The sequence below is a fragment of the Sinohyriopsis cumingii genome, chromosome 9, assembly GCF_028554795.1.
Source record: "Sinohyriopsis cumingii isolate HCF-2022 chromosome 9, ASM2855479v2, whole genome shotgun sequence".
Classification (NCBI taxonomy): Eukaryota; Metazoa; Mollusca; class Bivalvia; order Unionida; family Unionidae; genus Sinohyriopsis; species Sinohyriopsis cumingii.
Window position 1 is genome coordinate 32,575,994 of NC_142969.1, and position 24,916 is coordinate 32,600,909.

Sequence of the window (24,916 nt, forward strand, 5' to 3'; positions counted from 1 at the left end):
TATCAAAATAAACAAATATATCTACATCATACATTGCAATAAAGGCAAACCGATATGAAATGTTTATAGTTTAATAACAGAAACCATGATCATAATATTCTACAGCATTCTACAAACAGAAGTCATGTTTCACAGATAACTATGATGCACATTTTCAATCAATGATTACCCTCTGGATCCAATATTAATCTTTCCTGTAGTACATTCATGAAAATTAAAAAGCATAAGCGCAGCATTTTTCAAAGAAGTGACAGAACGGTTGCAAAGACTAGTCGGGCAATTTCATCATATTGTAATGAGTATATATATATATATATATATATATATATATATATATATATATATATATATATATATATATATATATATATATATATACAGAGAGAGAGAGAGAGAGCAATCGTTGTAGCTTATTATATAGCAGTGTATCAAAACCGGTTACGAAGATCAGTCGGGAAATTTCATATATATATATATATATATATATATAACGAGAGAGAGAGAGAGAGAGAGAGAGAGAGCAATCGTTGTAGCTTATTACAGGTATAGCCCTTTTATCAAATAACTCCAGGAAAGTTTAAGTATGTAATTAGTGTAAGACTAAAGCTTATTTGGTCCCTTATATGATATGATTACCAGATTTAAAGAACGAAAATGGTTCGTCCAATACTTAGCTCAATATCTTAATCATTGTCAACAATACCCCATGTAAGACTGCCGGTTTAGTAGTTTGTGATGACGGTCGTTATTTTCAATGTTTACGATTCGACAGTGAGGACAACAATTGAAGAGTTAACAGGCAAGATATAAATGTTAATAATAGATATACGGTATGCAATGACTATTTCACAGGTCAGACTGGTCTCTTGTACTACCGACTGACACCATCTGGATACCAATTCAGTAACGACGAGCGTATTTGTCTTTCGTGGTGGTCAGAAAACCGCGGCAAAAAGAATTACTATGAAAAGGTGAATGAAGAAATGCCGTCATGTCCTTGCTCCCTGAACTGGCTCTGGTACGACAGCTCTTTCGGTAATGATTACTTCCAGGATTCCAATACCTACTGCTCTGTAATACGACCTCGTTGGTCCTACAGCCCTCATGGCAAGGTAAGGTTCTCGAAGCACAGTATCATAGATTTATTGATTTTCTGGAAACTTTGAACTAGGTCAGTAACTGTTCTTATTACATTCTCAAAACTTTAGACTGTGGGAGACGTTTGCATAATTTTATACGTTCAAACGACTGTGGTAAATTTATTTGTTGTGTTTGCCCTACTGTGAATTTCACAGAAACTGGATTACTCACGGGCTTTCCAATTCCAGATTGTATTTTTCGAATGGTTCGCTTGGTAAACCATTGTGCATGGTCTGTTTCGACAACGGTAATATGACAATGCTTGTCCTATTTGTCGCTGTTATGCATTATATTATTGATCGCAATATTAATGTCAGCCTAAAGATCATTATTATTATTATTATTATTATTATTATTATTACATAGACATGTTGCTATGACTGGGGGACTCGTCAGTATTTAACAAGCTCCCCAAGAGCTGGTGGTTTTCAAGAATACCACAAGATAACGTACACAAAACAGTATAAGACTGAAGACGAGAGAATGAAGGACTTCTGCTGCTACAGAACAAACCTATGCTACCTGTACTATGAGCTTAGACCAGTTAGTCAGTGTTACAGCATATTCCCATTCTTCTTTGGTGAGTTGTTGTTCCTTTCTTTTATTTGTTACGTTTCTAAACAAAAATATTTTTGGAACATAATGTATATAAGGAGTTGCTGATGTATATCATACCTTTGAAGGTGTATAGTTACATTAGAATGCAAAAGGAACGAAGACAAAACATTTTGTCTGTACAGACAATGCTAAAAAAATGTAATGATTGTTAAGAATATGGTATTGCTATATACAACTGTCAAATTTGTATGGATACATCTTGTAAAACTCAAATCTGGCGTGGAAAGGCTAAAAAAAATATAATCAAATCATATCACCATTCATCGGTAATATCTGTTGATAAAAGGTATCTAGAAAACTACTACCGAATTAAAAAGGCATGTTTCCAATAAACCATTTGATTTACATTGTTGGTCCATTTTGATGTAAAACACATCATAAAATAAAATAAACCCGTATGGTTCTATCTGGTTCAGTAAATAATATTTTAAATAAATTAAAATGAATAATTATGTATTAGACTTATTGAAGAATGTTGGTTATTGTAAATAGAATTATACACATATTAATCAATTTACCCTAGCCAAACGCCAATGTCAACCAACTGAATTTTTTATTAACCACTGTTATACATTTTTGTCTTAAAATAAAGGCAGTCATATCGTGATAAATATAAAAATGATACTGAAAATAAATATGCAAGAAAAGAAAAACAAACTGTTACAAAAAATGCTTGTTTCAGCTGTATTTTGGGGTGACCCCCATATCGAAACCCTGGACAAAAAAAAGTTTACATTTAACGGCTGGGGAGAGTACACTCTTGTATCATTGGAGACAGACAACGTTACTTTTATCCTGCAATCGCGTACATCTCGAGCGGTAAAAACGGATGGGAACCTGACAGACGCTACAATTTTCTCTGCTTTTGCGGCAATGGATAATCTTGGGGCTAATGTCCACGTAGAGCTCAATAGAAACAAAGATGGTGAGCTAGTCCTAAATCTTTCATCTTTGTAAAATGTGATCGTGGTGTAGAAGCTTAGTATAGGTATTTCATAGTATAATACTCATTTCCTGTTTTTTATAGCTTCATTTTCCATATAATTATATATATATATATATATATATATATATATATATATATATATATATATATATATATATATATATATATATATATACATTCATCGTAAATTTTATTATATATTTTCTACAATAAGTTCTAAAACTCGTCTGCAGTCTTTGCCGCTGAAGAAATATCGTACATTGAAGGTCTAATCATTCCACTCAGTTCTCTTAGAACAGACGTGATACTGTTGAAGAATCAAATTTAACGATTTAACGAAGTTGTCTAGTAATGTTTTTGCTAAACAGTTCTCCATTTTCACATAAATTTGTAAGGTAATTTTAATAATTTCTTCTTAACATTCAATAATATTGAACACAAACACTTAAGCATGCTAGGTATCCAAATCTGCATTCCCATCACATAACAAAATTAACACTCTTGTAAACTGAATTTAGCGACATCTTCTATTAATGATGTGCAAAACAATTATCCACTTCCACGCAAAGTGCTATTAATAGTTTCTTTGGTTATTTCCGACATGCATTTCCACTTGAATATATATGCATTCGTTAATGCAATAGTTAGATAAGAAAAAAAAACATTCAAATGAAATAAGATTATTTCAAAGGTTAAATATATCTCTCTTTTTAGATCATTTGAATATTAAAATTCAATTATTAAAAAATACTTAATGCACTTTAAACGTAAAGTATAAAAGATAATTTTGAGTACGTTGTAAAGAGTGCCTTTATCCTTACTGGCATTACAACACATATCAGTATATAAGCACACACACGTATGGGGGTGTTTAAAAAATTGTGTAATATAATACATGGGCATTCTGCTTACAATAAAATATGCTTCAAAATGTATAGAGAGATGCGAGTCAAATTTCAAATTTCCATTCCGTTTTTTGTTTTTAGTTGTTGTTTATTTTACTCAGGAGGGCAAATACATCCAATTTTGTGATATATCTTACAGGTTTAATCATATACGCCAAATCGAACAAAAATGCATCTACTTTCGATGACTATACAAGTGACTTTGCTGATCTCTCCAAAAAATTTAACATTCAGGACGAATACGTTTCTCTCTCGCGGGACAATTCTATAATGACACTCACTGTTGTGTTTTCTTCAGGTAGGAACACACATTTTGTCGATTGCTCCCTCTCTGTAATTCAATTTCTAAGCACATCTTTATATATATATATATATATATATATATATATATATATATATATATATATATATATATATATATATATATATATATATATATATATATATAATCTGTGAATTTAAATTTTAAATCATTCTTACACTACCACCTATAACTGTTTTCTTACAAACATGGTAAAGAATCATTAGTTTGATAATACTCCTTCGTTCATCAATTGTAATTTGCTCATTAAAAGAACCCGTTTTGTAAATTACATAATTTATTTATTTTAAGTTATATATGGAATGATTCTTATATTTTAACGAGATATTTATACCAAAAATAAAAACATATTTAGCAGAAAGTCGAAGAAATTAATAGTGTCCTTTGTATCACCCAGTTCAAGATATGCGTCAACGTTCTTATTAAAAAAGCTATATTAAACCATAAAATATATTTATATTAATATTTTGCACATATATTACAACATTAATATATCAAGTTTTCTGAATGATAAGCGTCGATTTGCATTTAAGGTATATCTTTTAACGTATCACTGGGTGTGAAGATGCTTTCTGTCAGTGTTGTGCTTCCGACTGAATTTAGCAGAAAAACGAAAGGTCTGCTGGGAAACTTTGATGGTGACCCAGATAATGACTTTATGTTTCCTAATGGCACCATTCTCACCGCTATGACCTCTGATCGGGACATTTTCAAATATGGACAGTCATGTAAGTACGTACGTTCAGTATATAAATTATGTCACAATGGCAGATCCTATTATAATGCTTAAGCGTTGCGTACACAACATATGTACATAAGTTAGAGAACCACAGGTTTGTCTTCATCCATCATACACCAGAACACGTGTTATATATCATTCAAATTATGTGCTTATTACAGCTACAACTAAACAAGTTTATGATTTAAAAAAGTTTGAAGTCGTCTCGAAGATGAGTGTTGAAATATTGTTACAGTTCATTGTAGTTGATCTAAGCATATATATCAATATATATTTATTTATTTGAATGTTAATTTTATGGTAAGTGGTTTTTAATGACTGCACTTTAGAAACTTTAGAAAGATCATAGCGCTAAATTAATATTTTTGTTACCTTACAATTTGGCGCAATTGCCAGAATTCCCCAAATATAATAATAATAATAATCGTCATCATCATTATAATCATCATCACCGGCAATTTAGAAATATTTGCTTTCTGATATAGACACAACACGTTAAAACTCGAATAGACTATACAGATTTATATATATATAGTGTCAGGTGTCTGGAGGAAAGGGTATAGGATCATTATTCATAATATGTCAACAGTAATATTATTTTCACTTTAATAATTACAGGGGAAATAGATGGTCGGAAGGCCGTTTTTCGCTATCCTCTTGGAAAGAACCACTCTGACTTTCACCACAGAGATTTTATTCCCAAATTTTTGGATGAGGTGAATTCAAGTAAAGTTGAAGCAGCAAAGGAAAAGTGTGGAAATGAAAACCAGGAATGCATATTTGATTTAGTCTTCACCGAGAATGAGGCTGTTGCTAATAACACCAAAACTGTAGAGCAACGAGCGTCGTCGAGTCAAAAGGTACTTGGTAAGTAATCTATTTAACAAAAATGATTACGCCGCCGATTATTCAGCCAACGGAAGGAATATCCAATTGCCTAGGCACTAAAAGGCCTATCTGATGTGTTGTGCAGTAAACCACCAATACTAACGAGACATAATAAATAGTAAGTCTGTCATATAAAGTAACTATGTCACTTTTCTTCTATTGCGATAACCGATATAATATTTATTTCGATTAGCTTAAACTCGAGCCAGAGTTTCTCCTCTCATGTGCAAATGGCTTGGAATAAATGTCCTAGTCTCATATGATTAGAAAGTATTTATTCAAGTATGTTGTAACATTAACTGCTAGGTGATAGATCTTAGCATAATATATTTAGAAATTTATTTGCAAGCATCTGAAGCCTGGTAGTTATCATCTAGTTTAGATAATTTTAATTTGTAATACACGGAGATTTGATACTAAATCCGATGATAAACGGCAACCTTGACCTTGCCTTCCTGCTCAGGTCCATATACCATCCCTACCAAGCACAGGTCACCAACAAATGGTGTTATAAAATAAGTAGTATATGCACTTTTGTGTAGCAGACACACACGTTTGTTGACTTGCTAACTAATACTCATTTGAATGCACATTCTTAACAGATAAATGAAACAAAAATAAAGGTATATATAATTAACTATTTTTTTAGTACAAATATTCACCAAACTGTTGAGATGGTGTATGGACCAGTATGAAGTGAATGCATTTTACCCACGTGCCTGGGTTCGAATCTCTTTAGAGTACGAAGTAAATATTCTCTAACCTGTATAATAGTATTATTGTATTAAATATTAATTATGCAAAGTTTTATCAATCATTCTCTGGTAGAATCCATAGATAGCACATTCCGTGTAAAACTCAAGCAACTGTATGCAATGATATTCTGGCTGACTGCAATAAATATTAGCATTTTTGCTGAGTTTAAAAACTCAGTAAGATTATCAGCATGCAGCTGAAAATAATACGCTTGATAACATTTACAAATAGTGCATCCGGAGAATCTCCGTGTTGTTTTAACCCGACGATCATATTTCTAAGGATTATACAGCGTGTAATACTAGCATGTATATGTAAAACAAATATATTATGGCTTTCCTGGATTATCCCACGGAACTCACCCAACCCAAAGTTGTAACTCAATTGTTCATCGGAAGATGAAAATAGACAAAATATGACACAAATACCATATTCAACCGTTAACAATACTTCATAGGGATTCAACCAACACCGACACAAGTCCGGGTACAAGGAGGTGTGAAATAATATTCCGGAATGTGAACATTGTTTCTTAGATGGTGCGAGAGAATATATGCCATAACAAATAATTCAAGTATACAAGGACAAGCACTACTACTACACGCACCCTTTTCGTATGAAAGCAGGGAGATAATATTATTTACCTATGCTGAGAGGGCGAAACTATTGAGGATCGTGTCAAGGAAATGACATAATCAAATAAATATGAAGACATGCATTTAAAATAATATGCTAAATTTGTTCCACTGTTCATATTATTGATTTATAATACATGCTTTCTGACGATATTGTAAGACAAAAATAGTGTGTTCTTTTATTTATTCTTTGTCATCCTAAATTGCAATGATAAAGATAAAAATAATGATCATGATGTTTTCTGTGATTAGACACGTACAATTTAAAAATTGCACTCATATTGCAGTTCTGTTTTTATTTAGAAAATCATGTCCCAACGATTACTGGAAACGCCACAATATATGCTGAGATGGGTAGAATGGTAACTGTCAGAGTCAATGGGTCCGACGACGGTAACTTCAATTATAGCCTAGCTACCAATATTGCTAATGCTACTATAAAACAACAAAACGACAGTACTGGGGTCATATCATTTTTGCTAAATAGCACCTCGCCCGTGTCACTCAGGTAAATATATATATATATATATATATATATATATATATATATATATATATATATATATATATATATATATATACTTTCCTCATAATATCAGATTCAGTTTATGTCTAGGTTTAGTAAGCTCTTATCAAATGATTCAGGAAAGTACGGAAGTACCCATTTATCGTAAATTTTCAGTTTCATGTTATACAATGATACTTATTTGCCAGTTATTTACCTCATTATATGTTTAAGGAAAACCCATCATGTTCATTATAAATAATTTATATTGCCACAATTGATATATTGTAGAACGCAGACGCATTTTGAAAGGCATATTTGTGATTCAACTTTGTTACCAGTTTAGTTGTCATTTTTGTACAATGCGTTTCAAACTTCTTTACAATAACAGTGTAGTTGCACAAGATGACTACGGCATCAAGTCACCTAGTCTAGATCTGGACATTTGGCTGTGTACCGGCTGTTCAGGACATGGTACATGCGATTTCACTCAAGAATTGACAGGCTTTCGAGCATCAACGACTAGCAGCAATTTCAAAATTGCCATATGCAACTGCACGTCTTTTTGGGAAGGTAATCTGCATACAACATGTTATTGCAGAGTGAGATCGTATGAATGACGTGAAACAAGATAGAAAACTGTGAGAATAATGGAAATTATTTAATTTGTTATGTCCATAAATAAATATACGATTATCGTTCTCAATATTGCGTATCAAAAAGACTAAAAACATATATTTCTGTAAATATCCTAAATTTTAAAATGTTTTAGATTTTATATTTGTACATATTTACAGTTATTTCAACTTAAAACCAATATGTGAGGAAGGTTGTACCAATCAGTCTATGAAAGATGTTGTTAGCATGCGTATAGGTTGTAAAAGGTATTAACAAAATTTGAATTTTTTCTACTGATAATATATTTCCCGCCTGTCAGCTCTCCAGTTAGCAAGCACCAAAATTATATCCGAAGCATTGCTTTAAAACCAACATACGAAAATATTTAAGAATCAAACATTACATTAGAATAACTGCCTTGATTCATTTTATTTTATTTTTTATGTTCGCACATATATTGTATGTTACGTGCACATTTGATTGGATTCCGTTACACTGTTTCCCACAGGGACACTTCTTTTCTATAAACATGGCTTTTTGTTTTCGACAATAATATACTTTAGATATAGAAAACAAGGTGAAGAAGGAACAATAGCAAACGGTAATTAATCGACATACACCATGAATAGTGTATTTTCCTATTTGAAAGTTTCTCTGAATATCCACTGTCAAATAAAACACAAACTGTATACGGTCTGAGATTAAGGTATATTCCTATATCCCATAACCCATGACGGACACCTATACGGCACTATATGTATATAATCTTCGATAAATTGCAGACAAGCTGCTCTCGCTTATATCAGGCTATGTCGTTCGCGGTAAAGTTATGTTGTTTTATATATTGCATGACGAATGTGGAAAACTGTCATATGAGGTAATGATCAGAGAACCAACTCTGTTATGGGACGCATGTATGCAAGTAAGTCTAAATGCGTATGTATTTTTGAATGAATGAATATACATACGTCTGTAAATGTTATATATATATATATATATATATATATATATATATATATATATATATATATATATATATATATATATACATAAGAGTGTGTGCGTTTTTATACATGGAGGAGAGAGAGACTAACAGATACCTGTGAAGGAGCGCTAGATGAATCATGTAAAATAAAGAGCTTTGGCGGAACGCTAAACCTGCCATTTAATGTGACTTTGTTGCCTTCCTCAGGTAATGATTGTGAAAATGATTTTAACGGATGTGCATCTGCACCGTGTTCTCCATTAAGGAAGTGTGTAGACAATCCAGCTTCGGTTCATGAGGCGCTGTCACAAGCTTACAACTGTTCATCCTGTCCCAAAGGATACACAAACGGTTTGACGGATCCCACAAAGTGTGAAGGTAAGCATGCATCAATATTTAGGATTAATATAACCAATAAACTGGAGAGACAGCTTATGTGAGCTTCCTATGATCTCCCCCTTGCTTGTGTGTGTGTGTGTGTGTGTGTGTGTGTGTGTGTGTGTGTGTGTGTGTAATGTACCTCTTAATGTGCGTTTGATTTCACTAGTGAGTGAATGTGTTACTAATCTGACATTAATACATACAAAATCATCTGACTTCATATTATTTGACAGGTGAACATTAGTGAATATTTGCAATTTGAAAGAAACAAACTATACACGTAAATACTATAAATAATAATAATAATCAGCGCATTGCTTGTCTGACAACTTTTGTTCTTTTACAGATGTAAACGAGTGTTCTGCAAACCCCCATCGATGCAATCAGACATGTGTTAACACAGAAGGAAGTTATCACTGCACATGCGAGAGGACGTTTAGATTGCACGTGAATGGAAAAGATTGTGAAGGTAGTCATGCTTATTTTCCTCAGGCTGAGAGCTTTAACAGCTATATCGAAGCAAAGTAGCCACACAAAATTGTACTACTTCTTTAAGATTTTATTATTTTGTACACATTGATTTATAGCCGTAGACAATTTGTCAGACGACCTCCTTCTATCCGGAGATAAATAATAAATATGTATATAATATCTTTTAAAACACACTTATATCCTGTTTTCAGATATCAATGAATGCGAAGAAGGCATCTCTGGTTGCGATCAGAGATGTATCAATACATACGGAGGGTTCAACTGTACTTGCCATAACGGGTATATATATAACATGACCATGAACGCATGTGTACTAGGTAAGACCTGTTTTCCGTAGTTTGGCACAAGTTAGTGTTAGGTAACAATATATTTTTTATATAATATACCTCAATATATTTAGATATATTTAAAAATACATAGAATTATGATGACCCTTGTTTGAAACAAAACGTGTTCATTTCACAAATTTGCACGTGCGGGCGAACTAGTTTGGCGGAAATTATAGCAACGTAAGAGGCATATTGAAATGTTTGTTTCACTGATGTTTAGATCAACATGTAAATTTTCTTTAATGTCCGATAGTATTTGCTGAAGATTACAGTATACTGGATTCATTCCGATCTTCGGGCCTAGTATATATTTCGTAACGTTATCCCTGCGTACCTCGTTTGTCGTTCAATCTAATGGGACCTCTACATTTATATGTAACACAAGTGAAAAGCGTTATTTAGTCTTCGGTTTAAGAAACATACTGATGGCTTTGTGATGCAAAAGTAAACATTATATAGATTTTATGGCGTGCAGCATGCTGGAAACTCCAATCTGTAATGTCAGTTCAACTCTATTATACTCTCTTAAACAAGCATTTCATATAGATATTATGTTTGCCAGTCTCTTTACTACATTGCTTTCGTCTATTTTAAAAATATTGTTTTGTCTTTAATTCCCTCTCTGGCCAAAGGGTATATTGATTATTTACTATCACATACGATATATAAAATGAGCATTTAAGGATATGTGTATTTTATTTTTACGAATTTATTTTATTAGTGAAGAATATTAGTGTTTGCCAGAACAAGGACTGCAGCCAAGCATATGGGTGTACAGAAGACGATGCAAACAATGCAACATGCTTTTGTCAAGCTGGTTATGAATTAACAGGCACAAATACTTGCAAAGGTAACTGAATGTTTTTTAAAGATACGATATTTTATTCCTGGTGTGAAAAGCCCAGTAATTTTATTTGTTGTTTTTTAATGACTTCGTGGCGTATTGGAAACTTTATATTTTTTCTGCTAGCATTTCGAATGTTTAAAGAGTTTCTTTCTAGAGCTTAACAAATGCAATGTCAACAATTCACATTTAAATTATGCCACTGTTGCGACCAATGAGATCCCAAAACAAGTGTGAATTATTGTATATATCTGAGCTTAAAGTTTTCTTTTTGACTAAAGTATCATGTTTTCTAAAACATTTTATGCGATTAGAAGTGTATTCAAAGTATGTGCAATATATAAATAACTACACGATCCAAACTGCAAACATGGTAAATTGCAAACTAGAAAGCGCAGGCGTTTTCCAAGGGTACTGACCTTTCGCATACGATGTTCTCTACTATAATTCATTTACTTACATTTTGCAGTACTATATTTCTATGAATGTATGTATGTAGGTAGGTAGGGAGATAGGTATGTGTTTTTAGTTTATCGTTCTTTGTGAAAGTAATGCTGTCAAAGGCGATGCTATATTTGAAGAAATTGATCAAGCCAAATTTAAATGTATCCCAAGGGCAATTTGAGCTTGCAGCTTATGGCTCAGAATATTTAGGCCCATAAGCACGTGTTCAATCAATCGGCATGTAGAATAGCTCTGGAAAGCTGACACGCTATGGTTGCACAACGGCTCAGCAAAAGAACATTACATACAATTTATAATATGCAATTAAAAAACATCTTCTGATTAAATGTTCTATTTCAGATATAAACGAATGTGACCAGAACGTTTGTTCACAAAGATGTGAAAACATGATAGGCACCTTTGAATGCAAATGCCTAAGTGGTTATACTTTGGGGAGTGACAAGGCAACTTGTAATTGTAAGTAAACATTTTATATAAGATAGATGAGGACTGCGCATACCCAGTTCTATTTTGTTCGTTTCTGTGCACATTATGATATAATGATAGATTTGTATTAATTATGCAATGTTTAATAATCATTTCTACGTATCCGATCGGCAATCGTTGCTGGTATTTTATAACACTGTGAATGAAAAGCGTATTGTTATCTGCTACTTGCACATGGAAGTCTGGAAGACCTAATCCTTTTATGTATTATCCTTATTATTACACTGTATATTTTAGCGTGTTCCTACCCATTTTATGGAGACAACTGCTCGAATACTTGTAACTGCGGCAGGGGTGCAGTAAAATGTGACCCGATAAAAGGTTGCGTTTGTGATCCTGGATGGACAGGGAGTAGGTGTGACCAAGATATAAACGAATGTGAAAATAACCCCAATATATGTGGCCATCTACTAATGGACTGTACAAATAGCGTAGGATCATTCACTTGCAAATGTAGACAAGGATATACGGCAGTCAATGATACCTGTAAAGGTGAGTATATGTGTAGCTGATATGAAATCATTTTGATGTAGAAATAATGGGTACGAATTGGTTCATACAGGCAAATGTTTTGAATACAATTGAATCAAATGCTGACATTTTATTGCAAAAACAAATTTAAATTTACATGTCGAACAATGTGTAGCAGAATGAACCTAAAACGTCAATTTTCGTTTTTCAGTTAACAACGAATTGCACACAGTACAAGGTTAATCTGTTCACAGGTTCCTTGTACATATGCGCATTGAGAAAGACGAAAATATGCATTTAACGTAACCAATTTTGTAAAAGCAGAGTACAAAATCAATTACTTAAATAAACATAAAATACAGATTTATTTTCTTATTGACTGTGTTTCATCTGTTTTTATATCAACTGCACTTCAGTTCAAGCTATGTATTGTAGTACGATTAGAGAGTAAACTTTAAACACGTTTGATCTGTCACTGGTCAGTAACATGCCAACAATAATGTAGTGGAATTAAGAAAAAGAATATGATTTATTCGAATAGAACATACTCGAATGATGATAGTAATGAACACACACACACACACACACAAACACAAACACACACACACACACACACAGATATATATATATATATATATATATATATATATATATATATATATATATATATATATATATATATATATATATATAGCTAATGTACATATTGCTGATATATTTGGTTGCATCGGCCCAGTGTTTTGAAGATTTATCTATTAATGAGTTAATGCACAGTGACCATTGTATTCTCTTTCCCCAGATGTCAATGAATGCATAGACCCAACATTAAACAAATGTGAGCAAACCTGTAACAACACTATGGGTGGATATATCTGTAGCTGTAAACCTGGATATAAGACTGATTCTAGTAACGACACACAATGTCAAGGTATTTATACACAATAGCTATCAATTGCATCATATTTTATCTTTATAATGAAAATGTGCTTATAATGTTAAGCTATTGCAGCATGTTATGTTTCACAACGAGGGTGTAGAAGGTACTCAGGAAAGAGATACGTTCACTTTCTCCTTATATTACATCTACCGTGTTAAATATTCGCCTATCCATATTGTGTATGTTAGACAAACATAATCTGCAATGTTGGGTAATAAACCATATTCTAATTATCTATACCGATTCTAGAACATACATATTTTTTTTACTCGTAAGATTATGCTGATCAGATATCCCACATGGAGGCAGAACATTATCAACGGGCAGAGTCAATTTGACTGACGTGTGTTAAGTAAGATATACTTTATCAAAATCCTCAGTCACCGTTGTATGTCCTTGTTACAGATATAGACGAATGTACAACGGGATATTCAGGATGTGAGCAAAATTGCGAAAATTCGCCAGGAAGATTTGCTTGTTCTTGTTATTTTGGATACGAGCTAACAATGGACAGAAAGACTTGCCAACAAGGTTTGTAGAAAGGAGTAATATGTTCCTTTTTTTCAATAACGTTGCACAAAATTCAGCCACATCCTATGTATTCTGAACATGTGCAATTTTAAGAGAGAAATGTAAACCTTCAACTTATTTCTCAAATATAAAGCGATGAACGACAACCAGAACGATACCTTCGTAAGTTATATATATATATATATATATATATATATATATATATATATATATATATATATATATATATATATCACCGTATGCGATTGTTTGACCTGCATGCATGGACATGCATTTAAGTGATATCAATATGATGATTCTAACTTGTGAAAATTATACCTTGTGTAGAAACCAAACAAAAAAAATATGGCTTTTGCCTAAACCATCAATGTATATTATCTTACAGTATAATAAATTTCTTTCAAAGTAGAATGTTTTTTACTGTCTAATAATTGTATTGTTCCTTACTCAATTTTGACATTCCTAAATTCTTTAGCATCTAAATTATATATATATATATTGTTTTTTTGCAAAACACAGTTTTGTGATCCGGTGTGAGAGATGCTTCCTTACGACCAGATGTATTATGTGATTCAGACTACTCCATTGAAATTAAATTGCCACATAAATATTTTCAGTTGAAGATTCTTGCAGGAAATATGGAAATTTAACATGCACCCAAATCTGTTTTGTGGACCTTGAAAAGGAAACTGCCGCTTGTTCTTGTAATCAAGGTTTTATAATTGGAGCAGATCACCAAAGTTGCATCGGTCAGTATACAGAGTTTCGAATCTGTCTTGCACCTTTATGATTCACGAATAAATGTTTTATTCATGAATTATATCTCACATGGATTAAGCTTAGAGAGAATGACTGATTCCAGAAAATACGCTTGGTTTCTTCAATAGAATCAGTCTCAAATGCATTACTCAGAGTTGTCCAGTAAATACTTAATCAAGCAACGTGCTCAACGTGTATCAAATTTTGCCCCCCCCCAAAAAAAAAAAAAAAAAAAAAAAAATAAAAAGATTAGTTAAGCGTACTTTGCGAGGATTATAAAATTATATTTGTGAGCATTGTCTGCTTGAACGGTGAGTATCTGTATTTCTTTCTTAAGTTGATACAGATCAGGCAGTGATACAAACAAAATTTAATTTAAACAAAGTACCTCATAGAGTAATATGGTACTGAATAACATACTACCAGAAAGGGTTAAGTTCAGTTATTATATTTAATCTGGTATTGTTAAAATCAGTGTATTACTGGTACCTTTATACATTATGATTCCACTTACAGGAATTAATGAATCAAACTTATTTTAAAATGTAAACAAAATATAATATACAATAATTATATTGAATATAACAATAAATTGCATTTCAACCAGTTAACATCCAACATTTAATTTAATACAGCAAGATATATCATATATGTTGTATATCTAAGGGAAATACTAATATTCTACATTGAATGCATTAAAGACCAATATTTCGCTTTTTCTTCATTTGCTTTTCCACGGCCGACTATAGTTCTTAAGATGTGCTTATTTGTATGCTGTAGATATCAACGAATGCACAGAAAGGAACGGCAGCTTGAATATGTGCAGCGTAAAGAACAGCTGTGAGAATAGCTACGGAAGTTATAAATGTCTGTGCGACACCGGCTTCAAGTTAGAAAATGACGGACGGACCTGCAAGGGTTACTATCTATCTATCAAAATATTTCTCTATGTATCTATATATATATATATATATATATATATATATATATATATATATATATATACATCAAAGAGAGAGATCCGAACTCGGATAAGTAGTACATCGCCTTCCCTCCACGAACCGGCCACTATACTATTTTGTTCATGCAAACATCTCTATAAAATGAATCTCCAAATTCTCGGTGATAAATAATATTGCGTACCAGACACGCTCGCATCTGTCTATAATTACTTCTCTGTATCGTCATTTATGTCATAGGAATCCGAAGTATCTTGTAGAATTTCTGAGTCGATAGGCGGTTGTGTCTGACAATCACGCATGCCTATACCAGCAACTTTGTAGCATCGTATTTTGGTCATGTTTACACAGCAGTCGAGATAGTAAATGAGTTTGGTACGTAGTCGCAGGAAGATGGTTGACGTAATCCATGGACCAGATATCACATCTTGTAGCGTACTATGAAACCTTTTAACTTATTTGTATATAAGGTAATATATTAAGACATTTCAGGACAACCTGGAATCTATGAAGTATACAGTCTACCTTGACAGATCGAAACATATTGAGTTTGTAGTGTCATACACACTTCATATTATTAAACAAATATGCAGCCTAAATGTGTAACAACTACAATTGTTTCCCGCTTGTTGTTATTGTTGTTATAAAAGATAACTAATTAATATATTTAATAATTGTATTCGCACTTCGTTAAATCAACAAAGTGGAGAAAATGTTGTTCACTGCTGTCTCTAGGTCAATCATTTGTTACTCCGTAAAATAAATCTCATTGCTGTTTCATACAATTGGTACTATCTTATTTCTCACAGAATGCGACAGTTTCCATCATGGAATCAACTGCACCCAAGAGTGCAGATGTGGTACTGGAGCAGAGAGGTGTGATAGCGTAACAGGGTGTGTCTGTAAAAACGGTTGGACTGGTGACAAGTGTGATTTGGATCAAAATGAATGCAGTATAATCGGTGTATGTACAGAGGACAATGGCTATTGCATAAACATTCCAGGCTCCTACCAATGTGTGTGTAGCTATGGTTATAAAAAGGATGAATCAGGTATATGTAAAGGTGAGTACGCATAGGTGCCAGTGCTGTCTATGGCAACATAATGAATCTGGTTTTGTTATAGTATGTCTTCCTTGTACGTCCCTATGGTGAAAGTCTGTGTTCATGTCGGCTTATGTTGAGTAGTGTCCCATTATCACATTCCTTGTTCATACAGATATCTATACAATAATAAAAAAAGACAATATCAATGGAAATGCAATATGTTGCTTGTCGTTATGAATATTATGTGCAGGACTCAAACATTTAAAATAAAGTCAATGTGAATTTACTGGTAAATTTAGAAAATCACGGCGCATGTCTGAAGTAATTAAAACTATTAGAAAAATGTGACAAAAATTACATGTACATAACAGTTTTGAGAAACATTCTATAAATATTCAGTTATAAATGTTTTCTATTTTTAAAAATAATATTATTTATAATGTTTTCATTGAAATGATCTTGTAGATGTTGACGAGTGTTCCGACAGCAGTTTAAACACATGTGAGCAGATATGTTCAACACAAATGGAAGTTACGTATGTAGTTGTTCGCCAGGATTTCTTCAAGATGCAAATAGATGCACAGGTAAAATATCGAGCTAGGCTTCTTTATTTGCAGATTAAAACCTGAAATCTGTAATGATGTTTGCTGTATTGGTCAGACTTTTGTATCTTCAGGTTCTGGAGAGAGTTAGCGCTGTTTTATAGTGACTATGGTAATGAAGATGACAAAAGGTAGAAATGAGGTACATTTTAGATGTACACAAAGTATTGCTTCCGTTATTATTTTTATTGTAATCAAACAAAGAGTCACCATGTCATCACTATTTTCAATTTCAGACATAGATGAGTGCATGCGTGTGCATAATTGTTCACAAATATGTACCAACACAGTAGGAAACTACAGGTGCTCTTGTAACGAGGGATTCCGCTTGAATGATACCGACAGACGTTCCTGCTACCGTAAGTTGCAGTCTCTACGAAATTGCCACTGCATTCTTTTGTGGTACCGTACTCTTTGCTAGATTACTTACCTGTACTACGTAATAATTAAAAACAAGCAACCACATTCCTCCTTTGCTTGCTATTCTAAGATCGTACGAATTATAAAATAAATACGTGTACTTAAATTCAATTAAATGATCTAGAAGTATATCATATAACTGCAGTTGTAAAGCTCTTAACGTGTCTTTGTCGCTGGAGATATGCATTTCGCAGACTCAGTTTCACCTGTAACGATGTCGATATATCTTATTTTACAATAAATGTATTTCTTTATAAAACATGTACTGTTTGATATAATATAATCCTAACTTTCGAACAGTGAAATAAAATATTCGGTTAATGCATTCGTGCCAAAGTGTGTCTCTTACTATATTTATGTATACACCTTATGCATCTACACCTTACACACGCATTTAGATTCATAACTTGTACTTTGCACCTTGGTAAGTAAAATAAGAAAAAGACAAAAAACTCAAATTGTGTGAAAGCTATCGATTCCATTGACAAATATGACAAATACACTGTTGTTATGAAATAAAAGTCTTGCGTATGTTAGCGATTTGACTCCTTTATTGGAATGTATCACATATCCTGGCCATATATAATGCAATTTTATATACTCGAATTACATTTATTTCCTAATTCTTTGCCTGTTGAAATATGACAAATATGCTAAATACAACTGCATAACATTACGAAAGGCGTTCATGGATAATAGGTTTAGAAGGATTCAATGAAAATCAATGTGGATTGAAAAAATAAATTAAATTTGTTGGCAGTTATCGGTTCGTTACATAATCTATAGTGTACTTGGTTAAATTTCGGTCATTATAGTTGTACAGAAACTGTATTGCGTTATGCGGACATACCAAATAATCATTGTAGAAAAAATAATACCCATACAAAACAGGAAAGTCATAAAACGTAATAGGAAACTCCTGAGCAACTCAAAGTGGAAGCTATAAATGTACATCAAGAAAATCATAAAAGTGTACATTTCTCGTCATGAAAATAGTAAATATGGAAAATTGCATGTATGGAAATTGCACATGTGAAATATACCATATACAATTAATAGAATGACCGGGATAGAAAATTCAAAAGTTGAAAATACTCACAACGGAAACTTCAATGCACTTCATTTTTTGAACACGTACCCATTGTAAAATAGCAGGCATGCGGAAAGATATTAATAAACGTTTATTATTTTAAGTTTAAACTATCGGTTACATATTTATGTTATGGACGATACGTACACTTGATACATTCGCATCCAGTATCTAGTTAATAAGCTTTTCACCAGTGCAAATGATGTGAAACCAGCACATAATTAAACTCAACAAGTTTAGATTTTGTTTAACTTCAGATATTGACATACATGAATACTTCGTGGTCAGATCGATAATTCACTTAGCAATATAATCGCAGTTCATCTGAGTATTTATCTTGCATGTTCCAAGAAATATAATGACAATAACTTGTATCCTTGACTTCTATCCTCTTCTATACCTCTGCCCAATGTAATTCAATTGTTACTATGTAATGTATCACACACACAGATAGATATATATATATAAATATATATATATATATATATATATATATATATATATATATATATATATATATATATATATATATATATATATATATACGAATCGACCATGATGTGTACGCTTACAATGTCCACAAAGTTGTATTCTTTGCATGTTACTGTCTTTTTCAACTTGGTCAATGGGAGCATTGTCAAAGAAGTCAGTCATGCTATTTCAACCAGAGTTATCAAAAAATAACAAAACATCAATTGAAATATATAACCCTATATAACTTTATGGGGCCATATATCAGTTTATTTAATAAACTATGTTGGCCATAAGAGCACATGTTTGTAGTTTTGATGTCACACCAAATATCAGGACACATAAAAGCAGTTTGGAAATTTTAGCAGCCTTTGCATACTTCCTCATTATTTTTCCCATAAATCGTTTCGAACGCTTATTGACCGAATACATTTTTACTTTTCACCTAGTGTATTCCATCTGCTGCAGCTATGTTGATTTTCTTCTTGGTTTTATCTAAAGTTGATTAAAATAGTTTATTTAGAGCTAGTCTTAATTAATAGCTAGATAGTGGTTTTGTGAAGCCCAACAAATAATTTAAATATCAACCTTACGAATGAAATTAGGGGACGAACTTACAGTAGTAGGAAGTGAATCCAAAATAATCCGGATAAAGTTATATGGAGAGACCAAAATAATGAAAAGCTTCGTATCAATTTCAAGACCGGACGTGTACTGGTCCGCCAAGAATCAAGACCTTGCCAAGATGGCGTTTTACAGAACTCCTTTGAATAATGTACATTAGTTGCAGAATAATTGTATTCTCCAATTAATGAATCCTTTATATTTCTTCTGAACAGTGTAAATAAATGTAATTGTTGTTTTTGTTTTGGCAGGCTTTTTTCGTAAGGGTGGTGTAATTCTAGAACAATATATAAATAAATCATAAAACACCGCTGCAGACGTACAACAGGACCACAAAGTATAAGAGTCACTCCAAAATGGGAACTCATCTGATTGATCAATTTTCTCCTGATATACACATTCTATTGCAACTACATTTCACGATATACCCATTTGATAGATCATACTAGTTACTTTTTCGAATTTTCCTATTCCTGTGAACTAGCATGCCAAATGATAATTGACTTACTTCTTCTAAAACCTTCAAAACCGCTACGGCCAATGAGAAATTGACCCAAAGTCCTCAATAACTCTTATTATTATTTAGAGTTAGTGTCACCACACGTAAAGATAATAGGCAATTACAACAATATAAAGCCATACATTATCAGTTATACAAATTAGATAAAATTTTGCATCAAGAGTTACAAAACCTATAAATATATGTATCACTTACCAATGAATAGTTAAAGGATAAACTCTTCAACCTAACTTTTGGAGAAAAAACATTTCAGAAGTTAAAACATAATCGATATGATATTTACATGTGGTTGCAAGATTTAAGGTATAATTACATAAAATGAATACGATGAGTAATTTATTTAAAGTTTAGTAAGTGGCATCAACAAACAACATTATTCCAGAGATAGGTTTGTATTTCGTATTATTTTAAATGTTCGGAAATGATTTCCATGCAAAAAGAAAGACAACTAACAGAGTATGTGAACAAATTTGTAAGTAATGCAAAATAAAATGTTTGTAGGTTAGGAATTTATATGCACCTATAATGTGTCTAGCAATATCTAAAACACACAATGATAGATGCATTACAGTCAATTGCATATTGTGGTAACATGTTATATTACCTGCCCTAGATCTTACCTCAGTTAAAGATATCATCTATGCAATTTATTTCTAGTTTTATTGTTTATAGTCATAAACCTAGAAACGTAAATTAGGTAAAGCAACATGTTTTTTTTTTTTTTTTTAAACAAACGAATAGTTTAGTTATCAAAGTTATACATTGACAATATAAGCGGAACTGACAGCATTACGAATTACCTTAACTCTTGTCCTATAAAAATCATTGCATAAGTTCAAATCGATTGAATATTTCGAATGAAGTTTCGATCTTCAAATGTACTGGCCTTCATATAATCATAATGTATCAAAGTGGTATTACTCAGAACTTATTTTAATAAATTGGCAATAGACCTAGAATAGCATTTTAGTCTAAAGAGCACTTTATACAATAGTGAATAATCTAAACAACTGTTTCCTCTCCAATAATATCTAAACATAACATTCAATACATTTTCAGACTGTTGTTACAAGAAGAGAATACTATTTCCTGGATAACTTTAATCAAAGTTTTGTTTTGATTTATAACAACCGCAGAATTAAAATTGCGAGTGATTTTGTACGGTTTGGCAGAATGTTCTTTACAACATGTTATTTTAATCTTATACGCGTCACTATACTTGTATCAAGATCGATGAGTTTGCTATTTTGATGAAAATGGTCAGCAACACATGTAGAAGGGTCAAGTATTGATACGGGTATAGTTTATATAGTAGAGGGTGATCTTGGTACTCCTAATGTTACGACTTTGATACGGGCGCTCCCTAAATTTGGCTGGCTGCTTTCTAACCAAGTTGGAGGAAAATGTATGTATATAACATTCCTATGCATAATATAGCGGAGCATGTATCCAAAGTGCAGTCAACAGTACTCAGCAATTCAAACAACTTTCGAAGACACGGTATTGACATATTAATGTGTAAATATAATGTGAGGTTAAACTTTCGAGTCGAACTTTGTTTTCAACTTGCTGAGTTGCAGGTCAATGGTATTTTTCTATGGTAATTTTACCTTTCTATCTTAATTATATTTTATATTATGTATATTTTATAGTATATATTATATTTTAATCTGATAGCCGGAGGTGTCTTATCTTACAGGGAGACGATGATAGCTTTTATACTGGAGTCAACCAAGATTATTGTCGAATCATCACGCCTGCAAAATCAATTTACACGTTTAATCTATATTTACTAAATTCAAATTTAAAGGTGTGCTGATTTTATTCTATATCTGATCTTTACACTTATTGTATATGTTTTTGTCCATTTGCGTTTATAAAAAAATCCATAGTCTTAGTTGTTGTCTCATATGTTAGATGATTGCATTTACAAGATCAAAACGAACTTGACACATTACCTATATGAATGTACTACTTATCTTGGAAATATTAACTTTAAATCATACTACATACGGAATAAACCTTTTGGGGAAGCTGAATGACAGAAACACACTTACATACATACACACATAAACACACACACACACAGATATATATATATATATATATATATATATATATATATATATATATATATATATATATATACGCATATATATGTGTGTGTGCGTGTGTAGATAGATAATTAGAGAAATTATTCTTAATATAGATGATGAAAAAAAGTCATTTAATAATATATTTCATATCATTATATATCATTTAATGTATCTTATATGTGTTCTCCAATATTATGCAGGTGTGTCTGTAAAATAGCATTGTAGGTTATTTTGATACCATCTAAGAAATGATCGAAATGACATAACTGTTTAAGATTCCCTGTATGTAAAGTAGTTGTTTTGCAACGTTCTTCTTGCGTGCCATTTAGTTCTTCCATTGTGATATTTCATATCTTATTTGTTAAGATCTCCCTTTATTAAACACTGGCTGATTGCAAATATTATATTACATTCACAATAACGTTAGATTTTCTGCTTTAATTAGTGACATATATGTATTGAGCTTCCGCTGGAACATGATCGTGCTTTTCGCACGTCGTCTAAAGCGGTGTTTATGCTATTAAGTTTGTTTCTGTTCAGCATCATTCCAGTGTAACCCAAAAGAGGTAGACGAATGTAAGGAAAAGAAAGCGTTGTGTGTCTCCCGTAATGGACTTGGAGAGTGCTACTGTCCTAAAGGATTTGAAAATTTAACTGGAATCTGCGAGGGTAAGACTGTTTTAAAATGTATGGTTTATTATACCGGTAATGGCTACTCACGCTAGAGAATAGTGAGATTTCTAAATAGGCTAGATCCGCTAAGTAGCATATTTTAGTTTGATTAGAGAAAACTAAAGAATTCCATATTACATCGATAACTCTGTTAGTGTGTTTATATATATATATATATATATATATATATATATTTAAATGTAGCTAATAATGTCTTTATTTTTCATAAATTTGAGCACATTGCTTATTTAATATTTACTACTAAAGTAAATGTCAGCATTGAATAAGAAACAAAAATATATCCAAATTAAAACGTTACTCTTTTATTATATAATTGTGTTATAATTATTTTCTTTTACCAGATATCAATGAATGCAACGGAACGCAACCGAAGGTGCCATGTACTGACTTTTGCGTTAATACAAATGGCAGTTACATATGCTCGTGTCTTGCCGGTAAGGAACTAGGAGCAGACGGATCAACGTGTGTAGGTAAGATGTGCAGTGAAGTAATAAAAACAAATAATTACTGCAAACTATCCACTGACCCAAACCAATACAAATATGCTCGACATCCCACAGTTACAGCTTATATTCCATGCTCCTTCAGCAAAATGGTGAGCACATTCTGCTCGAAACGAGTAAACTCTCCTTTTGAAAATGTTTGGTTGTGACCATAGTGTTAAAAACATTCAATACACACAATACAATTATAAATCTGATAGTTAGAGGAATATTAAATCAAACCCAGAACATGCGTCAATGTCCAGTCTTGCCCTAAAGTGAATAAGTCATCATCTCTAGACTTTTCTGTATATCTTAATATCCATCTCATCGAATGCTAGAGACTGTGATAAAACAATATGCATCATTTTATGTTCCACAGACTGCCAAGCGGGAAAGTATGGAAACAACTGTGAAAAGCAATGTTCGTGTAACAGCACAAACAAAGAAACCTGCGATGCCGTAAGTGGCCTATGCACTTGCAAACCCGGAGAATGTGTATGCTCCCCGGGGACTAGGCTAAACGCCAATAATAGCTGCATTGGTATGTTGATATGCATTTGTATTTGTCTTTTATAGTACAAGACCTTTATTCCAGTGCATAAGTTATTGCTGCTCCGTTCCTTCGAACCGTTCATTGAGATATGCACTATGGATTATCACGACATGGACAATTCGAAAAATACACGAATACTTAAAGTAAACTTTGAAAATAGAAACACAATTTGATACATGAGGTTGTAAAACAGTGTAGCCATATAATATGCTGAATAGCTCTAATCCATGTACAGACATAACAATTATTCCCTTTATAGATTATTAATTCACTAAACATTACACTTTTAGTATGTGTGTAGATTCACTTAACGTTTTTCGTACATGAGTTTGTACAAGGAACTGACTGAATCTTGAGAAAACAATACAGTGTCATCAAGTTGAATATAAGTTGCTTGCCTCGATGAAAACCTCATTTTATCAATCTGTTTTCACTGCATCTGTCGAAGGTCATTGTAACGAATTTGAAAAGTGAAATGATGATCCTCACACCTTATTTAACAAATTTGAAGTATAAGCATTGCTTTTAATTTGAGATGGGTTATTACTTATTAAATAAGATGCGTCCACGATATAATTAGGAAAACATAATGAATCACACGGTAG

General features: G+C 32.3%; 1 pseudogene across 1 annotated transcript in view; it reads left to right on the plus strand.

Annotated features, from left to right (window-relative positions):
- LOC149791506 (uncharacterized) overlaps window positions 1–24,916 on the plus strand; it is a 42,661-nt pseudogene that overhangs the window by 7,053 nt on the left and 10,692 nt on the right. The window contains exons 5-28 of the transcript XR_016423304.1: window positions 853–1,112; window positions 1,507–1,720; window positions 2,441–2,683; window positions 3,749–3,907; window positions 4,465–4,659; window positions 5,289–5,537; window positions 7,253–7,457; window positions 7,846–8,027; window positions 9,265–9,435; window positions 9,785–9,907; window positions 10,122–10,247; window positions 10,981–11,109; window positions 11,908–12,024; window positions 12,292–12,546; window positions 13,325–13,453; window positions 13,868–13,993; window positions 14,611–14,742; window positions 15,533–15,670; window positions 16,521–16,775; window positions 17,223–17,341; window positions 17,596–17,718; window positions 23,121–23,249; window positions 23,615–23,743; window positions 24,138–24,299. The product of XR_016423304.1 is annotated as an uncharacterized LOC149791506 (transcript). The remainder of the gene's footprint in view (window positions 1–852; window positions 1,113–1,506; window positions 1,721–2,440; window positions 2,684–3,748; window positions 3,908–4,464; window positions 4,660–5,288; window positions 5,538–7,252; window positions 7,458–7,845; window positions 8,028–9,264; window positions 9,436–9,784; window positions 9,908–10,121; window positions 10,248–10,980; window positions 11,110–11,907; window positions 12,025–12,291; window positions 12,547–13,324; window positions 13,454–13,867; window positions 13,994–14,610; window positions 14,743–15,532; window positions 15,671–16,520; window positions 16,776–17,222; window positions 17,342–17,595; window positions 17,719–23,120; window positions 23,250–23,614; window positions 23,744–24,137; window positions 24,300–24,916) is intronic.